Genomic DNA, 12032 nt, shown 5'->3' on the forward strand with positions numbered 1-12032 from the left:
AATAATAATAATAATAATAATAATAATAATAATAATAATAATAATAATAATAATAATGATAATAATAATAATAATAATAATAATAATAATAATAATAATAATAATAATAATAATAATAATAATAATAATAATAATAGTAATAATAATAATAACAAGTATCGGGTGTTTTTTTAAGGCCGATAGAACTTGAAATTGTAAAAAATAACACAAAAAATTAAATTGTAATCAAATTTTTTTTTTGTTCGAAAGATCAATACGTGACATTAACATTTGAAAATGATTTCTGGCATATGGGCACCGCGGCTGTTCTTGACGAGGTGAATTGTGGACGTCCAATTTTTGGCCACTTTTTCGAGCACTGCTGGCCGTATGTCACGAATAACACGAACAATGCCAATGCCAGAAGAGGCCAATTGACAGGTCCACTTCTCGAAATCAACTTATCGCCAAATTTTGATTTCAATAAGTCGATGGTTGCGTTCGCCGTATGGCACGTAGCGTCATCCTGTTGAAACCACATCTCCTCCGGATCAATGTCATCCATATTTTCAAACAAAAAATCATTGATCATGGTGCGGTAACGATCTCCATTGACCGTAACGTGAGCTCCGGCCTCATTTTTGAAGAAATAAGGTCCGATGATGCCACCAGCGTGAAAACCGCACCATACGGTGCATTTTTCTGGATGTAATGGAGTCTGTAGGGTCTCTTGTGGATTGGTCTCACTTCATATGCGGCAATTTTGCTTATTAACAAACCCGTTAAGCCAAAAATGCGCCTCATCGCACAATTTTGCCCCATACAAATGACGAAGTCGTCTATAAGTTGCGCGAATCGACGACTGATTTTCAAAGTAAATTTGGATAATTTCGTAGCGTTGTTCAAGCGTGAGTCTATTCATGATGATTTGTCAGAGTATTCTGAAACAAATAAAAAAAAAGTTTCATCAAAATTTAAAAAAAACACCCTTTATGTAAACATTTTATGGTAGAAATGTTTCTTAGCCTCTTGAAACGCAAAATGCAAAGTTAAAACCGACTCTGTGGTCAAATGGGACTAATATGTACATTTAAAATATCTTAACATGGTACAAATATTTTTTAGCCTCTGGAGACACAAAATACCAAATTACAACCAATTCGGTGGTCTAATGGGACAAATATCCTAAAATTTTCATAAAACGAAGACGCGTCACGCGTCACTTTGTATGGGGGCTATACGAAAACGTGGACCTTCATCAATGATGCACAAAATAATACGTGTGACTGTAGTATTTGTGCCATGAATCGACGTTAGAGTAATGCTTTGTTCATAGCTGACCTACATAGCCCGCTTTCAATACCAAAAGTCCTACATACATATATCCGTTCGGAAGCTAGAGTAATTTCCACAGACGGACGGACATGACTATATCGATGTAGAATTACACGCTGATCAAGAATATATGTACCTATATAGTTTGTGGTGCCTACAATGATTATTTCGAGTAGTTACAAACGGAATGACAAACTTAATATACCCTCCATCCTATGGTGGAGGGTTTAAAAAACTGTCATACCGTTAAATTACCCTGTCCTCAAATAATGGTGATTCTATTGTATTATTCTAATTTACGTACATAAAAATAATATTATTAATACAATAATGAATTAAGATTTGCTAGAAAATTTAACAAAGGGTACAATTAACATAACACCACTTCATAGAGATCTGTGACCCCACAATATCTCAGAAGATATAATTAAAACAATTACCTATTACACTCTCCTATAGAAATTTCCGCTGTCTTTGCCTAATGAAACACTTAACTTTGACTAATTAATTACATTAATATCCGCTTGGCTACCGGTTCATTTAATTTATTTTTCACATAGACACGCCCCCTTTCTATACACCTTGAATAAAAAAAAGAATTAAACATTTTAATGCACGAACACGAAATGATAACGACACGAACGATCAAAATTATACACAATTGATCTCATAAATATATATAAAAGATGAGATAAAATTGAAAATAAGTTGATTTTTATTTAATTCGCTCTCTTTAGGGAGTAGAGCAATTTCTCTTTGTCATGTGTTAACACAAGAGAGAATTTTACCGTAACTATGTGTTTCATTTTCCATAATGTCCACAATGTAACGTTATGAAAAGGGAAACAGGAACCAAACACACACACGCAACAATATTCACTTGTTCATTTGTGGCGCAAATTCTTACAGGGGGAGGGCATGGTTGATTGCATGGATGGGAAAGAAAATGCCAAACAAAACAAAGATTATGAAAATATAACCAAAAAAAAAAAAAAACATGGACTGGTGCATGGGGCTTGTCACCCGAGGAATGTGTTACCCCCGTGTTAGAGAGAGAGTGAGTGTTGTGACTGCACTGGATTTGTGATGAGAGCCAGAGAGTGAATGAGAGCACATTTACTGAGACGCCATCGTATACATTGACGTCGCCACCTGGCAGCGAAGCCAGAACACACTGTGTTTTGACCACAATCGAGTTTCATTCATGGCACACAACGTCAGTTCACATTCAACCGTTGTCTCCGTCGTGTGTAACAGTTCTCTTTTGTAAGACTGTGTTGTGTGTATTTTGAATGGTGTTTGGTGTCTAACAAAATTAAGCCGCCTGCTGCCACACACAGAGCTCTCGAAGTAGCAAAGCGAAAACAACAAAGTAACGCGAGTGCAAGTGCAGTAAACAACAACAATTTTTTTGTTATGTTATTTAATTGACAAAACTAATTTGAAGAAACAACAACAATTGAATAAATAAACAAAAAAATAAAATAAAAACTAAATATAAACAATTGCTGAAAAATTATAGTTTTTCAAAGAAAAATATAAAAACAACAAACAAGAAGAAAAAGAAATTAAATGTTTTCAATGGAACAAAACAGAAAACACAAATAATTAAAATAAAACTGATATTAATTAAAAATAATTAAATAATAAAAATTACTGGGTGATTATTACATGTGAGGTGTGTTTTGTAAAACAATAAAATAAATAATTAATTAAAAAAAAAAACAAGGAACAAACATTGTCAAGGCGTTAAATTACAAAGTTGAGATGTGAGTGTTGAGTTTTCATTTCAAAAATTAAATTTTAAAAAATTATATGAAAATAAAAGAACAATAAAATTATTTTTTATAAAATTATATAAAAATAATAAAATTATATTGAACATAAAATGTTCAATTATAAGTGGTTGTTGTTTTGGGAAGTCCATTTTTTCCCAAAATTGTTTTTTTATGAAAATAAAATTTTCAAAATTATAAGTGGCTGGTTCTTCTTTTGCAAAGTCCTCTTTTTTCCCAAAAATTGTATTGTGTTTTCCATGAAAAAATTATTGTTTCAATTATTTTATGCATTTTTTATAGTGGGTCTAATGTGTTTTAAAATGGTTTAGTTTTGAGTTAACCATAAAATTCGAAATTTTTTGCAATTGTGCTGTTTTTTGTTTTGTGTTCTTGAAAAAAAGAACATCATTAAAATATTTTATTTATTTCCTTCTGCCTTTAAACATTAATTAATAATGAGACCATGGTTTAACTGTGTGTGTTTGTGTGTTTGTGTGCCTGCCTATGTGTGTGTGTTTTGGTGTCTTTCCTCATTTCCTACCCAGTATACCCATCCCTTGCTCTGCCAGTGGAACAAAAGTTCCTTCAAGAATTCTTTAAGAAGCAACGTAGAAGAATATGCAATGTGCGAAAACTGTAGCAACAACAACAACGAAGACGCGGCGACGATGATGGCGAAGAAATAAATTGTTGTTCACATAATGAAAATTTAATTTCTCCTGTACGAAAATCGATTTTAATGTAAAAACTCTGAAAAGACGCCAGCTAAACCAACCAACCAAGCAAGCACCCAACCAACTCCCCCCTCCAATTTAGTGGTGGTGCCATCATCATCAGGCAAAATGACGAAGAAGAAAAAAAACTTTTATTTTTATACTGTAAAATTCAGCTTCAGCAGTTATACATAAATTGTAATTTATTAATTTATAACACTACTCTGTGTAGCGCGCGAGATCCTTACCACCCAGCCATTTACACTAAGACACACAATACATGTACTATGTGGCGCCCAACGTGGGGCCCTTTTCTGCCACAGCCACACATTGCCTTAAAAATTATAAACTTTTGCCTTCTGCTCTGCCCAAGAAGTTGATGACAAACAACCGGGAACAACAAAGACACACTCAAACACACAGCATTTGTGCTCCCATCATTCCTCGCCTCCCTCCCCCTACCCCACAACAACCTTCTTAACATAACTCCAGTTATCAATTGAAGTATAACGATGTGCCCGCAATGTGTAAATAAATGTGGGTGGTAATAAATATATGTATATATGTAACAACAACAACGGCAGGACACATGAAGCAGCAGCAGCTGGGAGTTTGGGGGCGAAAAATAAATGTGCGTCTTGTGTTGGTTGGCTTTCCTTATTGTAAAGTACCTAAACTAAAGGAACAACTTTGTTATTCTTTTTTTTCATATTCAAGCCACAAGATGTAGCAGCAGCAAATAAATGAAGGAGAATATTTTCTTTTTTTTTTGACTGCTTGCTTCCTTCATTATTGTTGTACATCTATCTACATACTTAAACAAGCTTTTGTAACAGGAGCCCAGTTTTGTGAAAATATTTTCCCAAAAAAAACTGTATGCTGCCATCAAGGCCATGAAAAAAGTCAATGGCAGAAAAAAAAGCGCGCGCAAAAGTCGCAAATAAATGTCTTTATTGTTGGCATCCTCAATCCTTAAGAACAAAATTTTTAGCAGACCCATAACTTGTAACTTGCTGTAAACTAAGATGTTAAGTGCGTGTCATTTGCTTTGTGTGTGTGTGTGTGTGTGCGTGTGATTCAGGAAAAAGAAAGTTTTAGGAAAATTGTGACTCTCATTCTCCCTCCCATACCCTTATTAAGTGTTGACAATTAAGTGATTTTGATATTTTTATTGGAATGGTAAGCAAATAATTTATTATTTCGGCACTACTAGCGTGTCACCGATTATTGCGGATATTGTAATGGAAGAGTTATTGGATGCTTCTATGGAAAGATTGACGATCAAATCGAGATCGTGAAGAAAACTGAGATAGACAATACATTAAGTATTCTGAACACCTTTGACGAAAAGCTAAAATTTAAGCACGAAGAAGAAACTTAATGACGTCTATATTTGAAGGCAGTGACAATAAGACAAGGCAGCGAAATTACATTGGTATCCCAAAACAGATGGCATATGGACAATTCATTGATTTTTACTCTAAACATCCACAACAAATTAAAATAAATATAGTGCACACAAAAAAAATCACTTGGAAAAAAAAACATCTCACATTAAGCTCGACTTCAACGAGAAATTAATTAAAATTAATATTAAAATGGCAAAATTTTCAAATAAATAAAAAAAATCAGCTTGAGTTTGAACCCATGTCCTTGAAACACATTTGAAAAAAGTCTTATCGCGGGGTGTTGGTGTTCAGAACCAAACTCATAACTTCGTTGGAAGCCATACAGATTGAGGGGACAAATATTCACCACTGTAAAAACAAATTGCATTTGAAAGAGAAAAAGTTCGATTACAGAGCTGCCACTCCACAGCCGATATGTCTGATGAGCCGCTACCAACGGCGTAACTGGTGGTTGTGTGGGTTCGAATCTTCAGCCTTCATTTTTCACTTGCAAAAAACAATCGATCCTTAAGCTCGACTCCAGCGAAAAATTAATTAAAAAACTAATTTTTTCGTAGAAACTAACAATGCTTATTTTTCGAGTAATTTATGGACGGACTAAGAGGTACTATTCTTTTTAAATACCTTAATGAATCTTAGACCCAAGAAATTCGAAGGGCGTGAGTGAGAGATGAAGTGTGTCTCAAAACACGCCCGAATATAATTCCAGCAATCGTATGCATCTTTTTGAGATGAATTGGCTTTCTTCCTTAAATACCCTACTATTAGTCCACTTTATTTTTAACCCGAATCCTTTCTTTAATAAGTTTTTTTTTATTTTTGATATTCCATTTTTTTGAAATTTTTGATAATCCCATTGTTGTTGTTTTTATACCCTCAGCCATTAGGCTATGAAGGGTATATACACTTTCATACGGGCAAAATGTGCCTCATCGAAATAATGGTTTTAGACCCCAAGTATGTTTGGACGAAATGTGTTTCAGACAATTTGGAGTCGATTGAGCAATGTCCGTCCGTCTGTCTGTCTGTCTGGCTGGCTGGAGCGCACGATAACTCTCGAAGGGATGAACCGATTCGGAAGGGTGTAACCGATTTGGTCCATACTTTGCCCATCGTGGAGCGTGTACCAGACTTAGATCAGGTTTTAATATGGACTCAATCGGTCCACTCCTTCCGGTACCTCCCACACAAAATTTTGGAAAAGTTCAGTTTAGGAACATCTCTCGAATCGCTTTGATTTTTGCTTTAGCAACTTGTATTCACTGCCCTCTATACGACGGTATAAGTTTCATCAGGGGCAAGTCCATACTTCCTGAGAAAATAGCCTGAAAGTTGCAAAAAAACCCCTATGACACCGTGTGAGGAGGTTGGAGGGCAAAATAACTCTCGAACAGGTCTGCCGATTCGGTCCAAAGTTTGGCCTTAGTAATATTTTGTCCAAACATAGTTTAAGTTCGAAGATAAGCCATATCGGTCCACTCCTTCAGGTACCTCCCCCACAAAAGTTCAAAAATGTTCGGAAAAATTGTGCGTACGATAACTCTTGAAGAGAGTGGCCGAATTGGTCCATACTTTACACGTCCTAATATATCTACCAGATATAGATCAGGTTCAAATATGGACTATATTTGTCCACTCCATCCGGTACCTCCCACTCAAAATTTCGGATACATGTTCACTTTAAGACCTGCTTTCGAATCACTTTGATTTTTGTTGAAGCAACTTGCATTGCTGCCTCAATTGCGATGGTAAAAGTTGTTTCAGGGGCAAGTTCATACTTCTTGAGCAAACATCCCTGAAGTTCTAAAAAACCCCTATGGTACCATATGTAGTGGCTGGAGATCCATTCTTTTTAGTATCTCCTCCGCAAAACTTTTGATATTAAATCCTAATCAACATTTTTGTCAGTTCAAACGCCCAAAATTTTTAAAACTCCCTAAATACATGCGTTTTTTGGGAAAAAAATTGTTTCAATATACACAGGCTGAGGGTATATCTCTGTCGGCAAAGCCGACTGATACTTTTTTACTTGTTATATTTTAAAATAACGAATTTATTAGTGGAGAAAATTTGGCATTGTTCGCCCGAGTTTCGATCCTCGCCACGGGATGTCATCAGTTCCGTTGCTTTTTGTTTGTGTGGGGCATATCCACAAACAATTTTTATATAACTTCTTCAACAAAAATATTTTTATACCCAAACATCAATTGTCGGCTCGAAATATACGAGTGACCAATGAAAAAATCTCAATGAGAAGTTTTTCCTCGACAACCTCATATAACCCTAACGGAAGTTTTTGCAAAACTAGACAAATTTAGAATTTTCGCAATGGGGTAAGGCAGGGAAGACTATAGTTTCGATCCTCGCCAAGGGATCTCATTATTTTTTTCTGGATATTTTGCACGAATAAATTCATTGCTTTAAAATATAACGAGAAAAAAGTATCAGTCGGCTTTGCCGACAGAGGCATATCCTCAGCCTGTGTAAATTGAAAAACCTTTTCCCAAAAAAAACGTATGTATTTAAGGCAGTTTCTGATTGGGCTTATGGATTAGGATAAAATCTCAAAAGTTTTAGGGGAGTGAGTCTTGGAAGTGAGTCTTATTATGGGAGCCATTCCTCTCGATAGGACATTGTTAGGAAAAATAGACTTGCCAACGAAAAATATCATATCGCTAAGCAGGACTACTAGCAGTACTGCACCGACTTTTAACCGCACTTTAACAAAAATTTGTACCACCCTAACGAATGGACCGATAGGGCCTACTTTTGAACATAAATTAAGTATGGACCAAATATTTCGAGATCCAAAGTTTGGACCAAATCGGTTGCTCCGTTTATCAGATATTGCGCTTACCATTTTAGGGAATATTTTCGAACTTTTGCGGGGGAGGTACCTTCAGGAATGGACCTATAAGCATAATCGAATTAATCTAATATTCTAAGAAATATTAGGATTTGCCAATCTTGGACCAACGCAGTATTCGTTTCGGGAGTAGTCGTGCGCACCAGCCACTACACATGCTGGCCGTAGAGTTTTTTTTTACTGTTTTCGGGTCATTTTTCAAGAAGTATGGACTTGCCACTGGAAGAACTTGTGCCATCGTAGTAGGTGCCCTGGTGTGGGAGGCATCCCAAGGATTTTAGCGAAAAATGTTTAACTTTAGTGGGGGTGGTACCCAATATTGTCCACCTTTGAACTTAAACTACGTTAGGACAAAATATTACGCATGCCAAATTTTGGCATAAATTCTGAGGGTACAACAACAACAACAACAATGGAGTTAAGGCAGCCAATGTTCTAATATTATTTTCCATGAAAGGCTTTATCGTCACGATTTTTTGTAATGTAAGTGCATATTTTCTATCTTCTGAAAGTCATTTAGGACTCTGTGACCAATTTCAAGAAAATTAAGGGCGGTTTAGCCGTAATTTTTCAGGAGATTCCTCTGCCTTCCCTCCCAGTTCTTGGTTTTGGCTGGCTTATATGTTTCACGGAATCGATTATTTCTATATTTTCGTGACTTTTGCACATTATTTCAACCATATTCGACTAAATATTCAAAAATAAGCAAAATTTCCTTTTATATCTGCTGTTTTTATAATGAAATATGACCAGTTTTCTCTTTTCTGGGATAGCGTTTTTCCTTAGCGCTAAATTTTAGTAATTTACTATAAAATACAATATTTTTGCATACAGGGACAAAGATTCTGTTCGGAATTATTAAAATGTATACTAATATTGCAGAAAAAGTTCGATAATGACCAGTTTTTTGGCAAAATATTTAACAAAAGTTACAAAAACCGAATATTTTTGACGCATACAAAACAGGGTTAACAACGTTTCTGTGTTATTCTCGCTTATAGGGTTGCCATGGATCTATGTCACTTACACTTTTTGATTGCCACAGGACCAATATTTTTTTTAAGTATTTGGTTTTTGGATATTGGGCAGGGGCTTCAGAAATACTGAGGTGTTATTATTGGTGAACTTGAAAACCGAATATTTTTGACACTCACTGTATATCGTTATGATCGATTTTTACTTTGGAATTTTCAATCCATAAATCGGTACCGTTTTTTCTTCGTAATCCGTAAACTAAAACACATAATTTATGATCCGATTTCCTCAATGCTAAATATATTATGTCCCCAGCGAATTAAACGGAGGTAAGAGAAGATGCGTTGGCATTAAGCGGGGTACACACGATCAGTATTGACTGTCGATTTTTTCGGAATTATCGATAACTGTCCAACCGTCCAGCAACCACAAAATATTTTGTGGTTGCCTGATGACTGACAAAAGTGAACGGCCACACTTGCAAGCAACAGATTATTTGAACAAAACTGACAGTCAAAACTGATCGTGTGTACCCCACTTAATGAAAACGGTCGATTATAATCAATTACAACGGGCTTTCGGTTGTTAGGGAAAAATAGAAAGTCGATTTTTAGAACACTCTTAAATAAACGCCCAGCAAAAATTCGGATCCATTAGTCATTACGTAACCCATTACAAAGTAATGTAAACAAGCTTTTTTTCCCATTACAAGTAATCTTAAAAGTAATGGGATAATTCTTAAAAAAATTACGTGGCAAACCTACTTACTTTGCTCCTCACTAAGTAATGAGGACGGTGGCACAGTGAGTGTGTGTCCGACTATAAATCCTAGGGTTGTGTGTTCAACGCTCACTGTCGGCACGCGAGTTTTTTTTATTTAAAAAATAACAGTTCGTGGTGCACATGTGCACTGCACATTTAAGTTCTTAAGCAACCCTTAATGTTCGTGTGCGTGGCATAGTATGTAGTGTCTTTGGCTAGAAATCAGAGGGTTCGTGTGTTCAACTCGCACAGCGAGCGAAATAAAATAAAGTAAAATAAAAGTAAGAAATGTGATGAAATTAAAAAAAATCTCTACATCAACTGTTCTAAAAATATAATTTTTTTTAACTTACTTTTCAACTTCTAGTGGCCACAGAATAACTAGTTATTCTAGTGGTCATAAAATAACTACAAACTGAGTGCGACATGCCCTTGTAAAAATAATGGGGAAGAAAGGGGATTTGCGAGTAGTTACGGCTGCCAAAAATCCCTTACAAAACCCATGATTTTGGGAGGACTTTTTTTGCTGGGCGACTAACCGAAAATCGAGTTTTAAATTGTGCATGAAAACCGAATAATCGAAAACCCCAATATTTGCTTAAAAACAGACTCAGATAGAAATGTGTACCTTCCCCTTTATTTTTTGTCTATGAAACGAAAGCGACGGATGGCATATGTACGTACTGTGTAAGCTAAAATAATGCCTTGATGACTAGGACTACTAAGATCATATCACTCGTTGTCTAACACCTTTATCGGCACGCCCAACAAATATAGCCTGGAAGTAGGCTTGAAAATCAAATTTTGATAGGTTCGTAACCGAATAACTTTTAAACTGGAGTTTATTATGTAAAATTATTTATTATGTAAAATTACAATGCGCGATGTGACTAGTTCCTCAGCTGATGTTTCCGACATTAAGAAATTTCGATCATAAAATTCAACTAAAAGTTTGAATTTTTACAAAGCGATTTTCAAGTTTTTTTCCTACCAATTCAATGTCGACTAAAATCAGTTGTTATTATTGTTATATTATTAGGATGATGGCCATCATCCTAATTTAATAAATTTTTGAATTATTATTGAAATGATATCTAGCGGAGATTTTCTCCAAAAACAAAGCTCAATATGAAAAAATAGATTGATCAAAAATCGTATATCGATTGAAAATTAAGTTAATCTAGTTTTGGAACTTTTAGCCAAACCCTGATATATGAAAAAAATTTTTGCTTTTTTATCTGACTAGTAAAATTTGTATATTTAAGAAAAGTTTTAATTAAGAAAGGTTTAGAAAATAAGAGATATCCATATGTTGGCTATTTTGTTGCATATTTTTCGCACAGGTGGCTGAGATCATTAGGAGTATTCGATGCCGTCGGTATAAACGATTTACCTAGTCACTGTAGCATTCTAAAATTAGTAAATACCTCGGTACTTGTCCTGTTATTCATTAAAAATTACAACGTTTAAGACGCAAAAATGCTCGGTTCTGAATTTGTAGGTTCGTGTTGCTAAAAAACAACAACCATATGAAGCGCTGCTAACCTTTTTTTTTGTTAAATTTTGCCTGTTAGGGCGAAGATTATTTTTAATGATTTTTTATTAATTTTCTCGTTTAGAGTTAATCTTGATGATCGGAAATTATTTGCAAGTGAAAAAGGAAAGCCAACATGTAATGGCTTCTCTGTCCTAGAACTTTTCGTTTCTCAAATGCAAATGTGTTTTATAGATTTACGCGGATGTTTGGCCGCTGAAATGTATTTTCTTCACGACAAATGCTTTTTGCGCTGCCTTTGAAGTTATGAGGTTTGGCTTTGAACGCTAACACGCCGTGACAAAATTTTTTGATATGTTTTCAAGGACGTGGGTTGAGGTTTTTGTTTTTTTTTGTTTGGAACACAAAAAGGCAATCTGAAAACCAAGGGCTTATTATATATCCCGCTTTAGTCTGTAATCAAGAAATAGCTGATCTTGTGAGGCAAACTATCGAAATTAGTGACATTAGATAGTTTCGATATTTTCTTTTCAAATCATCGATATTTAGCGATAATATCGCTCTTTTACTGGTGTTTTTAATTTTTGAATACTTTATTTTTTATTCTTTCAATACAAATCGGGTTTAAATGTGGGGACAATAAAGAACTCTTCATAGGCTGCACGCTATCACACGGCTGAAAGAACTTAAATTGAATAACGACATATAAGGGTTTCCGCC

General features: G+C 35.0%; 1 protein-coding gene across 2 annotated transcripts in view; it reads left to right on the forward strand.

Annotated features, from left to right (window-relative positions):
- The first annotated feature begins 2530 nt into the window (after positions 1-2530).
- bab2 (bric a brac 2) overlaps positions 2531-12032 on the forward strand; it is a 138575-nt gene continuing 129073 nt past the window's right edge. For both annotated transcript variants that reach the window (XM_073987677.1, XM_073987676.1), the window contains exon 1: positions 2531-3083. The gene's annotated coding sequence lies outside the window, so the exon portion shown is untranslated. The remainder of the gene's footprint in view (positions 3084-12032) is intronic.

Source organism: Musca autumnalis, unplaced genomic scaffold (genome assembly GCF_047663935.1).
Source record: "Musca autumnalis isolate F117 unplaced genomic scaffold, ASM4766393v1 scaffold_4, whole genome shotgun sequence".
NCBI classification, from domain to species: Eukaryota; Metazoa; Arthropoda; class Insecta; order Diptera; family Muscidae; genus Musca; species Musca autumnalis.